We start from the raw sequence: 24,828 nt of genomic DNA, 5'->3' as shown, positions 1-24,828 counted from the left end.
TCATATCTATATTTTAAACCTGACAGTACGTGCAATATCCGAAGATCGTTCACGTATCGACAAGCAATCATTCGTATTTATCACATATTTCATACATGGCATACACTTACCATTTAAGGTAAGTGTATTAACTATCACATCGAGTATGCACACAGTCCCGAAAACATAACAATGAATGGGGCTAGAAACTCACCTAAACTCGGTTATGTTCACCGTAAATGGTTACTCCTCTCTTTAGCTGTGCGCGACTAACTGTATAACAATTACACGTATCAATTAACTATCACTACCCATAACGCATTTCTAGTCTAATTATAATCCTCAATGAACGCGGGTCCGGGGGCAGCGCCCCTGGCAATAGGGTTCTAGGGACGGCAGCCCCTAGCAGGGTCCAAGGGGCAGAGTCCCCCTAGCTGGGGTCGAGCTGCCAGGTCAGCTTGAGAAATTTTATTTTCATTAACTGTCTTATCACATTTTTCATTAGGATTTTAAATTATTATCTAATTCGCCATCTCAATCGCTATAACGAACTAAGCCTAATTCGTTATCAGAACACATCCTAAATCATTATCTGCACAAGATCTGGTTCGTTATCCTGCTTTGTTGTCCTGATTCGTTAGCTTAATTCGTCATCTTTCCTGATCTGATTCGTCATGTAATCTTCCTCCATTCGTCATCATCTGGTTCATTATATTTAACATAGAGAATTGGATAAGTAACGAATCAATTAATTCGTTATCTTAATATAGCGAATTGGATGAGTAAAAAAATTTATTTTTATTAACTGTCATAGCTTTCATTAGAATTCTAAATTATCATTTTATTTGCAAACTTAAAAAGTTCGAGGGCTTTTTTGTAATTAATCCATTTTAATCTAAGTCCAGGGACCTTTCTGTAATTCTTTCAAAGTCTAATTCGTTATTTTGCTCTTATAACGAATTGGAGTTCATTCGTTACTTATGTCTTTCATAACGAATTGACTAATTCGTTACTTCATAACGAATTGACCTTTATAGCGAATTGTCCTCAGTAACGAATTGAACTTATAACGAACCGGTCCTTATAGTGAATGACCCCTTTTATAACGAATGGACCTCCTAACGAATGGGGGTTCATTCGTCATTCCCCCATAACGAAATGGCTAGAGAATTGCTTAACGAATTACTTAACGAATGAAGCTAATTCGTTATTCTCCCCTAACGAACGGGCATAACGAATTAGGGCTTATTCGTCACTCTTCCGAAACGAATTAGGGTTAGGTCAGAGAATTTCAGAAACATTCTTTGACATTCCCTTCCTCGTACCCACCTTTTCTAGCGTTGCCTTTCCGGCGCCGTCATTGCCGGGCGGTGGCCGGAAAAATGTATTTTCGCACCGTTTTTCGTTCCGTTTGATCCAGATCTAAGCTAGGGTGACCCCTGAGCTCATACTTTGACCGGTTCCTACCCGATTCCATCCATATCTCGTGACTTTAACGTTTTAGGGTGTCGACTCGTCGTTTCGCTACTAGATCTAGCGAGTTTGGATCTCTATAACATCATATAATCATTACCTCGGGTTGATGCTCGGTTATCTTGGTGATTTCGGCTAGAGAGAAAGTAGGATGAGAGAGAGCTAAGTGTGTGTTTTGGGTGGTGTATGGAATGGATAAGAATGAATGGATTAAGGCATAATTAAGGTATTTATATTATGGGTCATGGGCTTGAGCCCATGGTCTATCTTCCTTTCTTCCTAATCCAAGTCCATTACCCATTGTACTTAACTCAACACAAATCCGACTCATAATAACTCCTACTTTATTTTATTATTTCTCAACTAACCCGAGTAAACTTTCCCACCAATATTAAATAATATAATTAATATTATTTTTGGAAATTTCGGGATGTTACAGATATTTATCTACCGCTTATCGAGTTCTCCTATAATAATAGCTTTCACTGTAGTATTGGTATGGAACCTTTTCAAGCACTATATGGTCGCAAATGTCTCTCCCCGATTTGTTGGAACGAATTTGGGGAATCTCAAATCACTGGTCCAGAATTGGTTCAAGAGACAACTGATCGTATTGCTCAAAGTCGTCAAAACCTCTTTGCTGCTCGTAGCCGTCAGAAAAGTTACGCTGATAAGAGACGTAATTCCCTAGAGTTCAGTGTTGGTGATTTTTTATTACTCAAAGCATCCCCTTGGGAAGGAGTCGTTCGTTTTGGAAATAAAGGAAAACTAGCTTCTCGTTTTGTTTGTCCTTTTGAAATCATTGATAGAGTTGGTCCTGTTGCGTATCGACTCACGCTTCCTATTAAACTCTCTAATATTCACCCGGTGTTTCATGTTTCTAACCTCAAGAAGTGTCTTGCTGAGGGTAATCTCCACATCCCTCTTAATGAAGTTAGTATTGACGAGACTATGCATTTTGTTGAGCAACCCGTTGAGATCATGGATCACAAAGACAAAGTTACCAAGCGAAGCCGTATTCCCTTAGTTAAAGTTCGTTAGAATTCCAAACAAGGCATCGAGTTTACATGGGAGCGTGAAGACCAGATGAAACTCAAATATCCTCATCTTTTCGTTGTTGCTGATTCTCTAATTTCGGGAGGAAATTCCCTTAAGTATGGGATACTGTAACAATTCGGGTTTCTCCGTATTTCATTTGTAACCGTTACCCGACCCGTTTAGGGGCCCGAGCTTTCTCATCAATAAAATTTCCCACATTTAACGAGTTTAAATCGACTATATTATTATTATTATTATTATTATTATTATTATTATTATTATTATTATTATTATTGTTATAACTTTCATGAATTGGCAAAACCAAACTTTTAATTGATTATGTAGCTATCTTTAAACTATAAGGGCTAAAAGTGAAATTTAGATTAAATATTATTATTATTAATTATATTATAACAAGCTGGTCCACCCAACCCCTTTAACCCGACATGTTTACCCATTTCGTAAGCCCGGTTCCTAATTGATGATCAAAACGCAGATTTAGTTCAAAACTGGTTTGGTAATTGGAACATTCGAGTAATATACGACCTCATCATCATTATCAAATAGAAAAATTCGGCCGAATTCGTTAAACATTATCCGATATAGAATTCAAATGAACCCTATAATCATTTCCTATATAAACTATCATATAAACTCAATTAAAACACACAGAGAACCCTCTCACCATCGCCTTTAATAGACCTATACATAATTGAGTTATTTTCTTGGTTTGATTGCTCGTTCATATAATTCTTTGGCCAACAACTGCCCGGTTCAATTAGCCCACATCAAGTATTGCCTGAGTTAATTGATTACGGCATTTTGATCGTCATTGTGTCCTTAACGAAAGCCCTAACATCAATTACACCAACATTAATCGGATAAACCAATTGATGTTGTTAGGGTTTATAACTATTTTTTTATTTGGTCGTTGTTATTTATATTAAAGTTTTTTCTGAGTTTTATTGCATGTAGCTGGTTAGCCCAACTGGTTAATACGTTGGTTACGTAGTGGCAGGTCGCGGGTTCGAGTCCCTACCACCACGTTTATTTTATTTTTGGTATGTTTTCTTTTTAAAACCATTTTATTAAGTAATAAGTGCAATAATAACTAGTAAACAAATCATATTTTATAAAACCGACAACGATACTTGTGTTTTCCCGTATCTTTATTAAACAGTCGTACATGTATGTGTGTATACAGATTTACATATATATATATATATGTATATATATATATAACACCACATAGTTAATACCTTAGATTTATAAATGTAATATATTTAAAAAGATAAAGTTATTTTTACAATACATTTAACAAATCATTTAATGATTTAAAAGATATATATATATATATATATATATATATATGCATGTATGTATAATACCACATAAATAAAATCATGGATTTATAGAGGTAATATATTTAGAACAATAAACTTATTTTTACAATATAATTAATGAATTATTTAATGATTTAAAATATATATTTTTTTTATATAAAAGTTCTATATAATAAAATAAAATATTAAGTATGATTAAAAAAGATTTGTAAACTAATAATATATAATTTAATAAATTATATTTAACCATCAATCCGATCTACTTCATTTACTTAGTATTTCACATTCCATCTTCCTTTTAGGCTATATCGTCAACGCATGAACCGCGGTCAACATTCTTAATATTCCCTTTTCACCTTTGCTCGTCTATTATGGTGAGTACCACAATCCCCTATTTTACTTGTTTTAAACGTTTTGGGGACATATGCGTCAACATATTATTTCTTATTTATATATATACTCAAACTGCAACGATTGTCTTATGTGTTAACAATTTTGTACCATACATGTTATGTGATTACATGCTTATTGTGAATCGCATTCGGAGAGGTCCAGCATAATCTCATAATAGTATGATCAAACAACAGTCGTATTAGCCATTGTGTTTTTCGACATCTCATTTATTTTGCTCATTGGTTAAATTACTCATCTCATTTGACTTGTTGCAATATTTAATTTTCTATTATATGTGCATCAAGCTGGTGTGTTGCTCACTCAAACTTGCGTTGACAAAACTATTTTATTTTTAACGCATTGCAGGTCATCGTGTGATGTGAAGTTAGTTCAAGATTAGGAAGAATACTTAAGAGTCAAGATAGAGAAATAAACAAGACATTTGTTTTATGTTTTATCTTTTCTTGGTGAATTATTTGTTTTTGGATATTGTATTTGAATAATTTGTTTTAATTAAATTAAATTAAATTAAATAGATATTGAAATTTCCAATATTTCATAATAGTACATTGAGAGCTGTGGACAATCAGTTCAAACCCCAGCATTCCCGCCGTAGGTTGGGGTGTGACATAAACCATCAACCACTTTTCTCTCCTAGAAACAATTTCACACTTACATAATTTCCTATTTTGAAAAAATTTCTACCCCCGTGTCACACTCCAACCTAAGGCGGAAATGTCGGGCGTGAGCTGATTGCTCACAACTCTCAAGGTACTATCATGCAATAATTTAAAGGTGACAATATCTATTTAATTTAATTAAGTATCACAAAAAATTCAAATACAAAGTACAACTCATTTACACGAACAATGAATACAAATCTAAGTCTTAATTATAATTGTTCAAACTTAATTCTTCACCAAATTTTGCAACTACTTCAAACAAATATTTGCATATGCGTATAAAATAGAAAGGTTTGTCAACAACACATGTTGAGTGAGTAAAACACCAATTTAAGACCTACAATAATAATATATAATAAATAGAGAAAAATGCAAATTGCTCCTGTGAGATAAACAGTTAAGCCATAACACATAAACAATTCAACCAAACAATAAAGATAGGGCTAAACCATTGCCATACAAATGGACATTGGTTACCAAGCTATGTCTAAACCGTTGCCATATAAATGGGCATTGGTTACAAAAGATAGTCGCATGATCATATTATAAATGATGGACCTTTCCGAAATGCATTCAAATAAAGCAAGTAAGCAAATAGCAAGTTAGGCAAATATACACACAAGGATAAACAGTTACGGTTTTGAATACTAGATAACAGATATATACTGTAAATACGCATATGTCCCCCAAAAGGATTTAAAATAAGTAAAAAGGGGAGTGATTACTCACCTTAGTAAATAAACAACAGATAAATTCAAAAAGAAAAAAATAAGTCTCGCTCTTCGAGAATTATCGACGAGAATCCTAATTACAAAAGTTACGGAAATTAAATATGAATTCAACAGCAAATCCAAAACTAGATAGAGGTCGAGATTTGATGATTGGGTATATATTACGAAAGTTAAATATTACAAATATTTATTATTACTTTATTACTTTGAATTATCACTTTAATAAATAGTATAGTTTAGTTAATAAAATACTTAAATAAATGTTTATAAAATTTTAGATAGATTATATAAAGAGGTTTCTTTATTTCAATCTAAAATTACGTTTAATGTATTTATATATATTTTTATTATTAATAAAGATTTTTTTAAATAAATATTGTAAACAATAGATAATAAATAATAAATAATAATGTTTATATAAAATATAATCTTTTATAAAATGCTTGAATTTATATATTTAACATGTTAATTAAGAAGATTATATATTTTTTAGATTAAAACTTTTTTTAAATATTAAACATTTATTGATTTTAATAACCAATTACATATACATATTTATATATAAATATATGGTGTGAAACCAAAAGTTCGAAAAAATGATCAGCTTATATGTCAGTTTAATAGAATAACGTTTATTTGATATTTAATATTAACTATATTAAATTAATAAAACCTTTTATATCATTTAAACAATTAAAAATCAAAAATAAAAACCAAACCTGCCATGGCCGGGACTCGAACCCGCGCCAATGGCCGGCTCATATGTAAGTAACATACAGACACACAGCCAACTGAGCTAGGTGTGTCAGTTAGTTAAGAGTTAGAAACAAATATTTAAATGCTAATACTGAAAAACCAAGATTTGATCATAAAGCCTAGCTATCATAATTGATCAATCCGTTCAAAGATCGTTCAATTAATGTTAGGGCTTTTAATCTCGGGTCAAATAGGACCATAAGGAACACATTAATTACCTGTAACGTTAACAAATTGTGGGAGAACGATAACGAAACTCCGACGGCCAAACAAGAACAAACCAGCAGGGTTAGAGTGTATTTTAATGATATTAAGGTTAGGGCTAAGCGTCGCTTGGTTTCCTAGATGGTGTACACTCGTTTAATTGAATTATTAAGAGGTTTATAAAACAATATATGATACGGGTATGACGGTTTGATACAATAATGAATTTGTATCAAATTTGATCTTGGTTTCTTAATTAAATCAGTCGGTAGGCCGATTATAGCATGTAGAATAATAATCATGATTCAATTTCTAAAATTATGTAAACAATTGTGGTGCAAGAAAGTTAACATGGTCACGTGTCTGGTTCTGGATCGCGAATGTGGGTTTGGTTTGGATATGGTGTATGGGTTAAAATAATAATAATAATAATAATAATAATAATACAAAAATTGCAGAAAGGTCCTTATAGTTTAGGTGTGGAAAAAAAAATAGGTTAAAGTTTAGTTTAGGGTTAAACGTGTATATAGTTCAAGGTTATTAAATATATTAAATTAATATAATAAACAAATATAAATAAAATAATAGATACTCGAATAACGCGATATTTTTGTTGATAAAAATTCCCGAACATAAAACGGGTCGGGTATCGGTAAATAACTAATAACTGGAAAATCCGAGTTGTTACACCAGACCCACCTTATCTTAAGTTTGTACAAATCATTCTCTTCGAATAAAAGAAAATAAGTGTGACATGTGTTGTTTTGTAGTTAAACCTCACAACTCTTTTTCCTACAAAACTAAGTTCTTAATTGACCCTAATATATGTAATAGATTAATAATTATTTACTTTTCTTTTACACTCTATTTATATTATATCTATACATTATTATTATTATTATTATTATAATTAAACTGCATCTGCTCCCCTACTCTCAAAAGTTAGTGTAGCAAGAAATTACAATTTCCTTTGTACATATTACGTATTTATCTGCTGCATAGGATTTTATCCAAGTATCACTACTACACGTGTTAGACTTGGGGTTATTCATAACCTGTCCGCTATTTTTATTTCCACAAAACGAGACGTGGCAAATACAGAGAGAAAGAGGCAAGTAGTGACGGGTTTGATTTCGAAACCCTAGGTCTTGGTGGCATGGTGCTGGCGGATGCGGTCGCCGCTACAATCATCGTTGTCAGGTTCGATTCTGGAATCCTAGGTGGCATTTGTTGGTGGTGCTAGCAAACCCTAACTCCGTTCTTGGCCCTACTCAGCCTTGATTTGAAGGTTTTTTTTATGATAAAATGGATTCTTTTAGTTCCATCATTTGAGTAAATTTTCATTATTCATGATAAATTAATTGTTGTATGTATGCAATTAAGAAACTGTTGTCTAGTATTTTAGTTTATAATTTTAATCATTTTTCATATTCTTTAAAAAATCTTATGTGACATATAAATATTTGACTCGTGTTTTTGTTTAAAATTAGGGCAAAATGCAGACAATCAAAATGGACGAAGAAGGTGCTAATTTCAATCAATTCACTGCGCACTGTAAGTTTGTTTGACTATTTCCGGAAAGCTACTAATTTCCTCTTGAAGGTTAAACTATAATATTTCTGCTACCAGTTTGTAGGGGGGGGCATCATGTTGTTACTATAGATACAGAACCTGCAAAAGTTGAAATGGCATTAAAACAATACAAAGGTAGATGGCGTGAACAACTGTATTGACTTCATTATTGAAGATTTTTTGTAAGCTATCACCATCTCTTAAGGTATTATTGGTCCTTTAATTCTCATTTAAATTCATACTAACTGAATTGACATTTGGGGTACTTATATGTAATTTTGTAACACAAAATGTGTTGAAAGTCTTCAATTTGCAGTTTTTACATTTGGTTCCAACTAATTTTAAAGTTTTAACAAGAAACCAATGTCCACATCCACAATAAGTATGCCTAATCTGAGTTTATTATTGTAATAGGTTGTCAGCGGTGGTTGGAAACCGAACCGACGAAGGATCATCGAAAGATCTATCAGTATTGGCTCATCTACAGTCTCAACTCATGTTCTAATTTCATAAAATTTTCTCAATCTCAATATTTACACTCAAATTTAGTTAAGATTTTATCAAAATCTCATAATTTGGTATAACCACTAACTGATTATATACTTATACTATTTTGGTGTAGATGGTGATGGTAGGCGTAGGATAACAGGGGCGATGCAAAGACTCTTTTTTTGTTGCTAAATTGAATATAGGAAAACCTCAAATTAAGCAGGTAAATAACACTTGCTCAGCTTTAATTTTTTCATTGTATTTCATATGATGTATACCGAATTATGGTAGTATGATTGATGCTAAATTGGAATGATATATGGCAAATGAACTTTTGTATGATTCAACTTTAAAATGTTTGTTTATATAGGAATCTGGATTCTTTGAAGAAGGAAATCTAGAGGAGGTAAATTACTTTTCATGCTTCTTTCCTACCATAGTTTGATAGAAGTTGAATTTACTTGCATAGGGGTTGGAATGTGCAGTTTGCTTGATATTAGGTGTTCGTCAACTCAATTATTCATTGTGTGATTTGTGTCACTTTGGTAGCCAACTAACACGCATGTGCTTTGTTCAGTTCATAATATAACAATTTTAAGGCAGTGAGCCTGCTCAATAATTCTGCATCACCTCGGCTCTCTATCACGCCTCAATCATTCATGGTGAATTCATCTCTTTACCAAATTTTCAATTGAATACCAGATTAGACAAAGTTATATTAATTTGTTTTCTTTATGTGTAGACAACTTATTTGCCTCAAGTCCCAAACAAAGGAAATGAAACAAGTACAGGCTTGCCCCATTTGCTATGACATGTTGATATGGAGTAGTTAAGTTTCATGAGTAAGTTTTATTATCATGAACAAAAGATAAATCCTTTTTATTAGTTCGTTTAATAGTTATTTATTTCAGATTTTCTTGCAACTAGGTACAATCTAGGACGAAATTGTGGCTGCAATTGGCAATACTTCACCTTATATGAAGGTAAATATATCATTCTTGGGTTCCATATATTTTTATGCATTTCTAAGTGTTTATACATTTTGTTTTGTTTTGAAGGTACGAGGTTTACAAGATTATGTAGTAATTGAAGGGAAGACTCGCCAAGCTAAGATTAAGTCACAAGTCAAAAAGGACAACTTTTTATACGTTTAATTTTAATACGTAAAAAAAAACTTATGTGCATACGTTAACGTTATTCACGTTTTTAACGAGTTGCATTTAAATGTATTGTTCCTTTTCGATGTGATGTGCAAAACAGAGCCGATGGAAATTACCACCGCAAGGTACAAATGTTGTCTAATATAAAGAGAATATGGTACCAACTCGGCCCGCCACAACGCTCGGATACGATTACTAGCTAGTTTATAATAAACTAGTTTGAGGCCCGTGTATTACACGAGTAGTTCTTGAAAATACAATATTTAATAAATAATTAGTATACAAGAAACAATAAACTCGTTAAACACTATTAATACAGTCGTTGTACAATAGTCTTTAAAACAATTTTAAAGTAAAAGATAATTATAAATATCAAATGTTTGAAAAAAAAATAGGAAGTAAATATTATATTAATAAATTTTGAAGCATAAATTTTAAGAATGGTAACTATTATTAAAAGCATTGTTTTAAAAACCGGTTTGTACTGGACGGTTAAACCGGATTTTGGTAAGGCAACCGATATTTAGAGCCCAGTATTTTTGAACGGTTTGCTAGAACATCGTACCGCCGGTTTTTTTTAAAATGTCGGTTTTCAACCAAGATATTTTTTATACTTTTTTGCGTCCCATGTATTTTAAAAATGACTTTTAATCTAGCGAGTAAAGTTGAAACCAGTAAACATAGTAAACGACGAGTCACTAATAAACAAATTTTGTATCCTGCAAATCTAATGTTGATTTATTTACATCTTTTGTAATGGATTAAGTTTCTACTTGACTTATCATTGTTCTTGTTTGATGTTTGATTCCTATTTGAGGTTTATTAATGTACTTTTGAGTTATTTTTTGAGTTAAGAGTTAAATTTGCATTTATATGATTACAGGGTAAACTATTCAACTCGGCTGAACCTCCCGGTACTTTCCGGTTCAACCGGTTATACCATTTTTAAATCAAACCCGATACGAGCAAAATACCGGTTTTTAAACATTGATTAAAAGTTGAGAATGCAAATATATTTACCGTCAAATTTGTTATGAGTTCAAAGCGTTAACATGAAAATATCAAACGGATGAAAGTTAGAATTTAAACATGATTCGGGTTTGAAATTTATTTTCAAGGGAATTTTGGAAATAATCAAAAGATTCTGGATTTGGAAAATTGACTATTTTCACTCGACTATTAAAATTTAAGAAAAGATAGCGAATACTACCGACATACCACCTCCAAGCGTCCAATGCTTCTAAGTTTTATCAATTTGAAACATTCGTATCAGCATTAACTTTTTCTTCAATGATAAGAAAAACGTTGTATAGAAAGTATGTCATGCAAAACTATACTCAAATGAAACAAAATATTCACAAAATTGCATGGGTTAACATGTTTTTTTTAATGTTGTCATTATGACAAAGTCAAGAACCCCATGAAACTTGACAACATTAGCTTTAAAAAATACACAGATTCAAGTACCTCTCTCTTCGTGATGTCTATATCGGGAACTGGATTATTCGAGTTTTGAGTGTCAACTTAATTACATATTGATTTCTAAAATTGTGAAGAATCATTATGGTGATGATGTTTTTGGATGTATTCATTTATCTCTAATATTAATTCCGCCTCTCACCCACCTCACAGCTCCACCGTAACCCTTCCTTTCCGTCTCCGCCTCTCACCCACCACCGCCACTGCCGTTAACCCCCCCCCCCCCCACCATCTCCACCTCAATGCTCCACCCTTATTTTGCCACCGTCATCACCCATTCTCGGTTTTTGCTTATTTGGGATTCTAGCATTTCATTTTCTAGGCGATTTGTTTTGAATGGCATTAGTTTGGAGGTTTCGCTAGTAATGCCCGCCAGGTGTTTGATTAAATGCCAACACCAAATTTTATTTTAATTTCCTTTGTTTCCAAAAACAAAAAAAGTTTTAATTTCTTAAGTGATTTATGAGGGCCTGTGGTGGAGAGCCCGGTCCTAGCTCGGGCACGGGGATTTGGCGTTGCCCCTTTAAAAATTTTCATGTTTGCAAAGATGGTATCCCGGGATACAAGGGGTACTCTAGGTTACTCATGATTTTTAGCGGGATCACTTCAATGTAAAGGAAAGGAGAGATCAGTTAAAGGAGCGTCTTGCTTCGGACTTGGAACTCTACAATGACGTTGTCGAAACCTTGCGCTTGCTTAAGAACTGGTTATGCGGGGAGTGCATGGCCCTGCATGCCTTGAATAGGCCTTGTCTGCACGGAAAAGAAGTTGTTAAATGCACCCCACGTGCAGGAGGCGACTTTGATTTTATTGTGGGGATCCCTCAACCCCGCGATTCGCAGGTGGAACTTGGGAGTGGTCAGTCTGAGACGTTTGTGGTAGATGTCGCTCTCCTTGAGCGCGTCCTCGCCATTCCTATTGCCAGTGTCAAGAGTATCCCGCCCGCGTGTCGCATGGCTTTTGCCCAGGCTTTGTCAGGGGGGCTCCGTAAAGTGGTGGATGCCCCGAGGTCTATTGAGGCTTGGGTTAAACTTTTGTTGTTGCCTCGTTGCACGTTACGTGTTGTCAAACCGGCTACTAGGCAAGAACGAAGGTCCGGTAACAGGAAATCGCTTCAATGTAGCTCCATTATGCGGGCTTTGGCTGTTTGGAAAGATGGGAAAGGTTTAGAAGAATTGGTGCTACCGCTCCTTGAACTTCCAGTGATGTGGGATTGCCAACATAAAGAAGAGGGAGGGGGCAATATCAAGCAGTGCCTCCGGAAGGTAGTGGACGGCCATTACACAGCGGCGATCAAAGTCCTGTGTTCATCCGGGGTCGCGCCTGCCGGGGGGGGATACTTTGAGAGCATTAATTGATAAACATCCTGTGGTGGACCCCCCGACCATGCCCTCCGTCGTGCCATCGGAACTAGCCTTGCAGGTGGACGGTGATTGTGTGTTGGAATGTATTAAAACCTTCCCGAAAGGTACATCTTGTGGGAGGGATGGTTTGCGGGCCCAACATATTTTAGACGCTTTCTGTGGCCAGGGGTCTCCGACGGCCTCCGGCTCTTAAAGGCCATCACTGATGTTGTCAACTTGTGGCTTGGGGGGCTTTGTCCAAAAGTTCTAGCGGAGTTCATTGCTTCGGCACCGTTGACCCCCTTGTTGAAGCTTGACAATGGAATTAGACCCATCGCAGTTGGGGCCATTTGGAGAAAATTGGTGTCGAAAGTCGCTATGCGTAAAATAGGGAAAAAGGTGGCTGCTTATCTAGGGGATTTCCAATTCGGGGTTGGGATCCCTAATGGGGCAGAAGCGGTATTGCATAGTGCTAACAGATTTTTGAGCGCGTTTCATTCTGACGGGTCCCTGGCTATGCTCACTGTTGATTTTTCTAACGCCTTCAACGAGGTGGATCGGACGACCCTTCTCAGGGAAGTTAGCTGCATATGTCCATCCATCTTCCCATGGGTCCAGTTTTTATATGCCCGCCCCACCCGTTTATATGTGGGGGATACTCATATCGGGGCTTTTACTGGGGTGCAGCAAGGGGACCCCCTTGGCCCTCTTCTTTTTGCGTTGGTCCTTCATCCGCTCATCCTTAGGGTGCAGGGGACCTGTTCCTTGCCCTTCCATGCTTGGTATTTAGACGATGGCACTATTATTGGTAAGGCTGAGGAGGTCGCTAGAGCGTTGGGCATTATTCGCTCAGAGGGGGCGTCTCTAGGGCTTAGGCTTAATATTCGAAAAACAGAGGTTTTTCGGCCGTCATGTGATGATTCGAATAAAGTGTCGGGTTTATTCCCTGGAGAGATTAGCAGGCCTGCGATGGGAGTTAAACTCTTGGGGGAAGCGGTTAGTCGGGATGCAGGGTTTATTCGGTCTTTGGCAACTAAAAGAGCTTTGAGGGCGGTTGAACTTATGAAACGCCTGCCGGACCTGAGGGACCCCCAAAGTGAGCTCCTTTTGTTACGCTCATGCATGGGGGTTTCTAAGTTAGTGTTTGGGCTCCGGACCTGTCAACCTGAACATGTCAAAGAGGCTGTGTCCATTTTTGATGTGGGCCTGCGGGGGGCAATTGAAGATATTGTTGTGTGTGGAGGGCCGCATTTTGGGGACCTCCAGTGGAGGTTGTCTTCCTTCCCTATGCGTTGCGGAGGCTTAGGAATTTTCTCGGCTGAGGATGTCTCAGCAAATGCATTTGTGGCTTCCAGGTCTCAGTCGTGGAAATTGCAGGACCACGTCCTGCGAAACGCTGGTGTTACGGGGGTAGATCCTGACTACTCTTTTGCACTTGGTAATATTGGAACAACTCTCCCGAACCTTGATATAGGCGGTTTTACTGATAAGGAGACCGCCCCCAAGAAACCTCAACAAACCTTGGCGAGTGCTATTTATGGTAAACACGTACATGATTTGGAGGAGCGATTCGATATGACCCCGAGACAAAAGGAAGTTTTAGCTTGTCTCAAGGGGGCTCATGTCCAGGATTTTTTGACTGTTGTGCCCATTGAAGGTCTTGGGCAACGGATGTCGGCAGTTGAATACGGAGCCATCCTTAAATACCGGCTTATGATTCCCATTTTCCCTCCAGATGAATTATGCCCCATTTGTAAAAAAACTTGTTTGGATAGATTCGGTGAGCATGCCCTCCAGTGTAAGGAATTGATGGGATTCAAGTATCGTCATGACTGGGTTAGAGATGTGTTATGGGATGTGCTTAGACGTGCCGGGATCTCAGCCAAGAAAGAGGCACCTGTTAACCTTTTGACTGATCCGCGTGAGGGAAGATCTACCATGCGTCCTGCGGATGTTCTTGTGTTTGGCTGGGCAGGGGGTAAGCATGTGTGTGTTGACCTCACTGGGGTGTCCTCGTTGGTAGGGCTGAGAGACAGTGGCATCGTACCGGGACAGGCGGTTTTGAGAGCGGAGTCTAGGAAGGTTGCTAAGCATGAGACATCGTGTTTGGAGAATCAGCACGTGTTCATTCCATTTGCCTTCGACACTTTTGGATCCCTAGCTCCCGAGGCGATTCGCTTCTTGGAGCGGGTGCAGAAGGTGGTCCACAGTGACTCGCAGAGCCCGAGGAACCAAGGATTTATATTTAGTAGAATAGGCTTTGCGATTCAAAAGGGGATAGCGGCGCAGCTTGTTGCTCGCTTACCCATTATCCAGATGTAGTTCGGTTTGTGTTATATATAAAAGGATCAATATTTTCTCATGGTGTAGCTAGAATAACATAGTTCTTGAAGAACATCATTCGTTATATTTTAATGTTCTCATTTTCTTTTATGGGTGGTAAATAGATAAATATATCAATAAAGGTAACGTTTCATATGTATTTAGGTTGAGTGGTTAGAACTACTATTGTATGAGAAGTCTTCTTCCCTATATTGGTTCATAACCAAAATTCTTTCAATTATACATATGATACTGAGAATGAAATTTTCTATAGAAGAAACATTCTCGGGTACGTTTTTGCACGTGCATTTTTTTTATTAAGTTCATTTTGAAAAAAAAAATCATTTTGTGATATAAATAAAATCAATTTATGTACACATAGTATATATACAAGCGTAGATGTAATACATTTTTCCATATACGTTATGTAATCATTTACTTTACTTGTAATTTTATAATTTAGATCATCTCATGTGTTACACGACCTCTAAAGCTAGTAATATAATATAATGAAGAAAATAATTGGGGATACGTGTCACTTGGAGATTCATTCCTTTCGCTCAAACTATTTTTCTATATTTAATGAAAACATATTTATGTCAGTGTAATCAAAACATATCAAATTAAATTTAATTACCTAAATTATAGGGATTAAAAATATGCAAGTATTTATGTCAATATAAACAAAATATTTATATCTTTAATGAAATCATATTTACTTTTTTTTTTATTATTAAAGCAATTTATATACACTTTTAAGTGTAGGAGATGAATGTGCTAAAATTCAATGAACGATATTTATAGATCTAAGACGATAAATATAAGAACAAATTATGAATGAATATCAGTTTTATTTTCACTTATTAATATCACCTTCATGGATCCATAGAGTTTGCATCAATCTATTTCCAAACTGTAATATAAAAGCGTGTTTTATTCATGTTAATTTTAGATAAAAAGTTTTTTTATGTCACTCGTAATAACACATTTTATTATCTTTTGTTAGAATTCACTATTTCATTAAAAACAATATAATTACGACTTCTAAAATCACTAGGTGTATTTTTCGTGATTATGAAAAAATTGCATGAGAATACACATGTGTTCTTATGAATATTCCATTAGAAAATATAATTTGAAATTATAAACCATTTAGTTTCATAAAATATAGGTTTTTTTTATAATTTAATGATTTAATTTCTATAGCTTATTTGTATTTCTTTTTAAACATCCTGCATATCACATGGGGTCTAAAGCTAGTTACGCGAACTACTTATTACATGTCAACAATTATGCCTTTTGGAAGGAGAAGATAGTTGGGTTTGGGACTTGGATTATGGTGAAGGTTTTTCGGTTAAGAGTTTGAAAGAAATTTTTGCTATTAATTTGGGATTAGAAGAAAGCCACTTGTTTGAATGGAATAATTTTGTACCGAAGAAAGTGGGGATCCTAGCATGGAGGGCGGAAATTGAACGTATACCGGTTTTGTTTTCTTTGGCAAAACGAGGCGTTGCGGTAGAGTCGATTGTTTGTCCGGTTTGTGAAGAAGATTTGGAGTCGGCGGAACACATGCTTGTGTCGTGTGAATTTGCTCAATCAATTTGTTGTATTATTACTGTCTGGTGTAAGGTCCCAGCAATCTTTGTTTTTTCGACTCGGGATTTGTTGGAATTACATAAACATCCGTTATTGTCGAGTAGAAAGGCAAAGACGTTCCACGCGGTCTGCTTAACAACAATTTGGTGCCTTTGGTGTGCAAAATACCGTTGGGTGTTCGAGAGAAAACCGCCTAGATTAAAGAGTGTGATCGCGAAGATCAAGACTTTAAGATATTTGTGGGTAAAAAATCGGTCTAAGTGGCCGGATTTAATGTGGGAAAGGTGGTGTGCGTTTAATGTATAATCACATTTACGAGTGTAATCGGGTGGAACTTGGGGGTATGTAGTTATATTTTACTTGTTTTTCGGGTGGTCTTGGTGTTCGCTAGTATCTTGCTAGTGTTTTGAATAAAATTTTGTTTATCGTTCAAAAAAAAAGCTAGTTATAAGTATATAAGTTCTAGTTCATTCACATATTTAAAGTTCATGCAAATTTGTCCTCATGGAAAACTGGCATAACCAACAATAAAAAAGATAACTTCAAGAAGCTCAAATTGACTCCCTTTTAACTCCTGGCATACCTAGACTAAGTGTGTTATAGCTTCAAACTTTTCATTAAGCCCATTTGACACCATTCCCCCATCTAATCATAGGCTTCATACGCAGCGTATGCTGACATACGCAGCGTATGGAATAATAACTTAAGTTAGTCAAATCAAAGAAGGCATACGATCATATGGAAAACTATACGAGTCATATGCTATAGAAACTATACGAGCTATATTCTTTTGTATACAGTTCGTATTATATGGAAGACGAGATGTATAAGATTTCATACGAAGCATGTAAATCTACATAACCATATGAACCGTATAAGAAAGAATACAAATCGTATGCATGTAGGTTTTTGAAAAATCATGAAAAGTAATCTATACGAACTGTATAAGAAATAATACGAAAGGTATGACGAAGAATCTTTAAAATTGTACAATTACTTTTGCAGGAAGCGTGAAACGTGTTTCAACATTTAATCCATCAATCTATCACTAATATACAAACTTTGTTATGTGTAATTGATTCTTTGACCATATTGTAAGACGAATATTAGGTATAAAAAGAATCTTTCAACCATATAAATTGTGTGATCTCATTGGGTTTTTTTACCCACTTATTTCTTTGAACGAGATAATTATAACAATGAAGTATGTGTATATTTTATTCACTTCTTTCTCCCCCTTCACCCCTTTCAAATGTTGTTAAAAATATTACCAGCCTAAATTTATTTTTCCAACCACATTGATAAATTTCGTTGATGAAATGCATAATTTTGAAGAAAGTTTTGTGGAATCCGATGAATCTTTCGCCACCATTTTTGTGGAATCTGGTCATTTTTTCGCAACCGAACAGGATACGTTTTCTATTCATTTTTGTATTATGTTATCCTGTTATTAACAAAAATGAATCTTATTTCAGGTGTTTATGTGTTTCGATGAGTTGAAGCAATGGGCATACAACACCGGACTTAACTATGGCTTCGCGATAGTGACCCAAAGGTCTAAGACAAATGTTGTTGCCGACAAGAACAAGGTGTTTCTTAGATGTGATAGTGGTGGTGTATACAAGGGGAAGGCAACTGTCAGACTCGCTGATAGCAAGAAAATCAACTGTCCGTTTCAGTTGATTGCAAAGTACCACAAAGAGGAAGATGGTTGGAAACTAAAGGTTATGTGTGGTAGACATAATCATCCAGCTGCTATATATATGGAAGTGTTGGAATACCGTATGCCCGAGACACATAATTAGGTTAATGTGGCTAGTTGTGTTTGATCCAAGTCGGGTCATACCCAATAACGAGTTAGACACACACCAATTATGTATTTGTTAAGATAAGATCTATGAGACAAATACAGAACACGATACATTCAGAAAATCGGGTTTCTGAATACTTACTTGAAAGTGTTAAATAAATTAATTGGTTAATTTATTTATTCAAATAATTGTTATTGGAATGATTATTTAACTATGTGTTCTTTTATAAAATGGTTTATAAAAGATGGGGTGTTTATATATTTTATAAAGTATAAAAAAAATAAAAAATAATTAAAAATAAATATATATATATATATTTTGGGGCCGGTTTTGGGTGGGCCCCACACCCCAAAATTTTGGTCAATATTTTGTCATGGATGTAGTGGAGGTTGAGTAATCTTCACTTGACCAAAATAAAACCTAACACATGACATGAAAAGATTTGATTGTTTTTGAATGAGATTATATATATTCAAACAAGTAACAATTTAGTCTTTCAAGTAAGCAAACCAACTCTTTCTTTCTTTCTTGGTTTTGGTTTTCGGCCAAGATCATAAGGAAGAGGCTCGGGTCTCGATTATTCGTGTTCAAGCTCCCTAACATAGCTTGGTGTGTATTGGAGGCTCGGGGTACGAACCATTTGAGGTTTTCTCCTTGAAAGCTAGCCAAGAAACATCATCATCTTCTTCAACCATCAACTACATCTCTTAAAGGTTTAAGAATGTAAGTTTTACAAGCTTTGATAGTTTAGTTTTTCCCGTATCATTTGATCCTTGCTTCGGGTTTCTAATATATAGATTATTGGTAATCTTATAACATGAATAAAATTAGGTTGTTCATGTACACATTTCCTATAAACTTGTAATATATATACATATATATACACATGGATACATATGTTTAGTTTGTTTATATCACGCTTCCGCCTTAATTGTGACTAGTTAAATGGTTAACTAAGTTTAAAATATCCATAGAAACCCAACAAATGGCATCAAGAGCCGGGATACGGGAAACTAAGCTTCGGGTTTTCGGTTTTATATTTTTCCCCTTGAAAGATTTTATACAAAAATTAACATGCATGATTTTTTTTGTATTTAATCTTGTTATAATTTTTGGCTTTGTTCAAAAAAAATATATATATATATATAAAACCGAGTAAATGGGCCGAAGCCCAATTCGGGTGATATTGGGCCGAAGCCCACTTGTTTTGGTTAATGGGCTAACCGAGAAAAAAAAAAGGAGGGGAGAAAGTGAAATGGGCCGAAGTCCATTTTGGTTAAATGGGCCGAAGCCCATGAGACCTTTCATTGGGCCGAAGCCCATGTGTTTTGGACATGTGGGCCGAAGCTCATAATCAAGTTATTGGGTCAAGCCCAAAATGGGTTGGGCTAGGCTCGATAAAGTCAAGGGGTTTTGAAACGGGATCCTAAAACATAACGGGTTATGTTTATTAATTATTAAAACTAGACCGAGCCGTAGACCAAAATGGATGTTTATTTGTGGTTGATAATTGTAATTAATTATTCAAGTTTCGGTTTGTAATAATTAATTAGGGGCAGTTTTGTAATTATTTATTCATATGGGTATGTAATAAATAGATTATTTGTAATATCTTTATTTTATAGAAAAAATGTATTAGGACATTTGTTTTGTAAATTTAAAGAAGATTGCAAAATTGGAAGTTTGGGCCTAATTGGGCCGGGTATGGTGATAATGGGTCTCACAAGCCCATTAAGGGGATTCAAGCCCAAAAGGACCTAAGCCCACCCATTGAGCCCAAATGGAAGCTTATGGAAGCTAAGGCCCAAGTTCAAGCCCAATGGATTACAACGGGGTTGAAGAAGATGCTTGACGCATTTGGATGCGGGATCAAGTGGGAGCTACAACATCCATGTGTCGTGTGTCCCTTAGGATCGGACCTAAGACACACACTTGTTTCGGCTAACAAGTGTGGTCTAACTTAGTGGCTCGTGTCTAGTATAATTGTGTATGCTTGTTAATTGATTGTTTGATTGTGTGGTTGTTAGATATTAGGATATCAACTTCGTCACATAGAATTAATTAACAAAGCATAAAACGGGTTCTAACAATTATCGGTAATCACGTGACACGTAGTTTAATAAAATGGATTTATTAACTAGCCGTCTCACGCCCATAATAAAATGGTTTTATTATAAATTAGATTTTTTGAAAATGGTTTCAAAAATTATCATGTTACTAAATGCATGTTAAAACATGATTTAAAGTTTTACAACTAGAATTATTAAAACTAAAAATCCCTTTTAAAATTAAGGATAACAAGTTAAACACCATCCTTTTGTATAACGCTTAACATATTAGTAAGCTCTTAGTGGGAAAAAGGTCACCTAACCGCGTAGAGTAAATTAATATGTTGAGGTAATATTGGCATATAAATGGGAAAAAGGTCACCTAACCGTTTGTATGTTGATATTACAAGTTGATACAAGTAGGACGACTTAAATTAGAACCATGTGAAGAGGGTCACCCAAGCATGGGGTCTAATAGGTGTTGATGGGATAAACATGCCGACACGAAATATGATTTCGAACCGGTCCCATAAACTCTAGAAGTTGCAAAAGGGTTTGCAATTGTTATGAATAACTACCTTGATAAACCAACAATGGGAAAAAGGTCACCTAACCGGAGTCGGGTTCATCGTTGGATTCTAGATTTTAATTATTAATTATATTTGGTATATATATAAAAGGGTATTAATAATTAAAATAAGTAAAACACTAAAATGAACTTAATTAAAATTCTGCAGATGGCCGCACACGTCGACGACAACATAATCCCTAACGTCCAAAACGTATCTCTCCGATCTATTCTCGCTAAAGACCGTCTTAACCACAATAACTTTTCGGATTGGTTCCGAAATTTAAGGATTGTTCTAAAACAAGAAAAATTATATCATGTTTTGGAAACACCTATCCCCAACGAACCGGAAGAGGGAAGTGAGGTCGAATATATGAATTGGGTCCAACATACGGAAGATTCCATTCAAGTGTCATGCCTCATGTTGGCGACTATGGTTCCCGAAATCCAAAAGGATTTCGAAAACCATAATGCGTACGACATGATTACTCATCTTAAGGAAATGTTCCTTAAGCAATCAAGAGTTGAAAGGTTCGAAACGGTTCGAGCCTTGCATGCATGTAGAATGGATGATAATCAACCAGTTTCAACTTATGTACTTAAGATGAAAAGTTACATTGATCGCCTCGCCAAGCTCAATTGTCCCATCTCAAAAGAGTTAGCAACGGATTTGATCCTTAACTCTTTGTCGAAAAGGTTCGACACTTTCGTGTTAAATTATAACATGAACGGGTGAGACAAAAACATTGGAGAACTTCACTCGATGCTTAAAACAGCCGAGGCGAGTATGGGTAAAAGGGTTTTACCCGTGTTTGCGATCAATGTAGGTGGATCCAAGAATCGATCTCAGCCCAATCCTAAGGCTAAGGTAGCAAAAAGAAAGGGTCCTCCTGTGCATCTTAAGGGTAAGGGCAAGGCACCGGTTGTGGCAAAGAAACAAAAGGTTGTGGAACCGAGGGGTCATAAGGATGATCCTTGTTTTGGTTGTGGGGAGACCGGACATTGGAAACGCAATTGCCCGGTCTACCTAAAGGAGCTAAGAGACAAGAGGAATGCGGGGCATGCCTCGGGTAATGTCTTTATGATTAATATTGAGCTAAATCTTATTTCTTCTAACACATGGGTATTGGATACCGGATGTGGAACTCATATTTGCAATTGGTTGCAGGGGTTCAAAAGGAATGAAGACTTTAAGAATGGCGAAGTGAGTCTTTTCATGGGCAACGGTGCAAGGGTGCACGTGGTCGCTAGAGGAGACTTCACTTTATCGCTTCCAAGTGGTTTGGAAGTTGTTTTGAGAAATGTTTTGTATGCTCCTAGTTTGACTAGGAACATTATTTCCGTGCACCTTCTTAGACAATGTAACTTTGACTTTAAATTTGTAAAATCAGAAATGCATGTATCATCTAATGGTATCTTTTATTTTAAAGCTGTACCAAACAACGGTATTTATGAATTGGTTCATAACAATACCTCAAATAGCTCATTATATCAAACTTCCACTAAAAGACTCAAAAAGGATTTGAGTGATTCCTACATTTGGCATTGTCGTCTTGGACACATAAACAAGAATCGTGTAAATACTCTCCAAAAGAATGGTCTTTTGAAAACAAATGAGTTAGGTTCGTTTGATGAGTGTGAATCTTGTATTCAAGGCAAGATGACCAAAGAACCTTTTAAAGGTACAAATGAGAGGGCTAAGGACTTGTTAGGTATCATACATACGGATGTATGCGGACCTCTCAAGCCCACTAGTAGGAATAGTGAAAGGTACTTCATTACCTTTACCGACGATTTTAGTCGATATGGGTATGTGTATCTAATGAAACACAAATATGAAGCCTTTGAAATGTTCAAGGAATTTCAAAATGAAGTACAAAATCAGCTCGACCGAACAATCAAGGTACTCCGCTCCGATAGAGGAGGCGAATACCTAAGTGATGCTTTTCAAAGTCATCTTAGAGATTGTGGAATTGTTTCACAGCTCACTCCTCCTGGTACTCCTCAACATAACGGAGTATCCGAGAGGAGGAATCGAACACTGTTGGACATGGTTCGATCAATGATGGCACGAAGCTCACTACCACCATCATTTTGGGGATATGCGCTACTTACAGCGGCTCGTATTTTGAATATGGCCCCGACCAAAAAGGTGGATCGAATACCCTATGAAGTGTGGCATGGAAAGGTTCCATCCTTTTCATATTTAAGGGTATGGGGATGCATAGTTTATGTTAAACGTGACACCCCAAATAAGCTTGAGGCTCGATCCATCAGGTGTATCTTTATAGGATACTCAAAGGATGATATAGGATATATATTCTATGATCCTAGTGAACAAAAAGTGTTTATTTCACGCAAAGGATACTTCTTAGAAACTAAGTTCCTTATGGAAGGACCTAGTGAAAAGAGAGTGGAACTTGAAGAGGTTCAAGAATCACTGGATGATACACAGTTGGTCGATACTAGTTTTCAACACGAGGATGTTGAAGGTGATCAAATGGTTGATCATACACACGTTGCTCGCAGATCTAGTAGGATTAGTCGACCTCCCAAGAAATATGGATTTCTCGTGGATGATTGCTACTTGGTCGATTCGGATGAACCGATCTCCTACAAAGATGCTATGTCACAACCTGATTGTGACAAGTGGCTTGAAGCCATGAGCGCCGAGATGCAATCCATGCACGATAACCAAGTTTGGGAATTGGTTAATCGTCCACTTAACTCCAAAATGGTTGGATGTAAGTGGGTCTTCAAGAAGAAGACCGATATGCATGGAAATTTAGATACTTACAAAGCACGACTTGTAGCAAAAGGTTTCATGCAAACTCAAGGGATTGATTATGATGAAACCTTCTCGCCGGTCGCGATGCTTAAGTCGATCAGGATATTATTTGCCATTGCAGCTCATTTTGATTATGAGATATGGCAAATGGATGTCAAGACCGCTTTTCTTAATGGATATCTTGAGGAAGATGTCCATATGGTTCAGCCTGAAGGTTTTGTCGATCCATCTAATCCTGATAAAGTATGTAAGTTAAGGAAATCAATCTACGGGTTGAAACAAGCATCACGGATGTGGAATCATCGTTTTAATGAAGAAATCAAAGCGTTTGGTTTCGTCCAAAACGGTGATGAGGCGTGTGTGTATAAATGGGCTAGTGGGAGTATAATCATGTTCCTTATTTTGTATGTCGATGATATACTTTTATTTGGAAATGATATACCAAGTATGGAAAACGTTAAAGCGTGGTTAAGTAGTCGTTTCTCAATTAAGGATCTTGGAGAAGCGACATATATCTTGGGAATAAAGGTCTATAGGGATAGACAAAGGAAATTGATCGGACTCAATCAAAGTGCATACATTGATAAAATCCTGAAAAGGTTCAGGATGGAAAACTCTAAAAAAGGTTTGGTACCTATTCCTAGAGGAACCGTGTTAAGCTCATCCCAAAGTCCTAGCTCTAAGGAAGAGCAGGATAGGATGAAGCATGTTCCTTATGCTTCGGCAATAGGATCTATCATGTATGCAATGATGTGCACTAGACCGGACGTCTCGTATGCTTTAAGCATAACGAGTAGATACCAGCACAACCCAGGTGACAGTCATTGGATGGCTGTCAAGAATATATTAAAATACCTTAGAAGGACTAAGGATATGTTTTTAATATATGGGTCTGGTGAGGAGGAACTCGTCGTAAAGGGTTACGTGGATGCGAGTTTCCAAACTGACCGAGATGATTCTCGGTCACAGTCGGGATATGTCTTCATTTTGAATGGAGGCGCTGTCTCTTGGAAGAGTTCGAAGCAGGATGTTGTCGCGTTATCCACTACAGA

General features: G+C 36.0%; 1 long non-coding RNA gene across 2 annotated transcripts; it reads left to right on the top strand.

The window, feature by feature from the left end:
* The first annotated feature begins 8,239 nt into the window (after positions 1 to 8,239).
* LOC143630490 (uncharacterized) lies at positions 8,240 to 9,281 on the top strand. Of its 2 annotated transcripts, XR_013153175.1 has the most exons (4): positions 8,240 to 8,377; positions 8,587 to 8,670; positions 8,795 to 9,067; positions 9,131 to 9,281. It is a non-coding gene; the product is annotated as an uncharacterized LOC143630490 (long non-coding RNA). The 2 variants fall into 2 exon arrangements; XR_013153174.1 differs by having other exon boundaries at positions 8,795 to 9,281.
* The last annotated feature ends 15,547 nt before the right edge of the window (positions 9,282 to 24,828 follow it).

The sequence above is a fragment of the Bidens hawaiensis genome, unplaced genomic scaffold, assembly GCF_021521415.1.
Source record: "Bidens hawaiensis isolate Kalapana, Puna unplaced genomic scaffold, B.hawaiensis_p1.1 tig00005680_1, whole genome shotgun sequence".
NCBI lineage: Eukaryota > Viridiplantae > Streptophyta > Magnoliopsida > Asterales > Asteraceae > Bidens > Bidens hawaiensis.
This window is presented reverse-complemented; position numbering and strand designations above follow the sequence as displayed.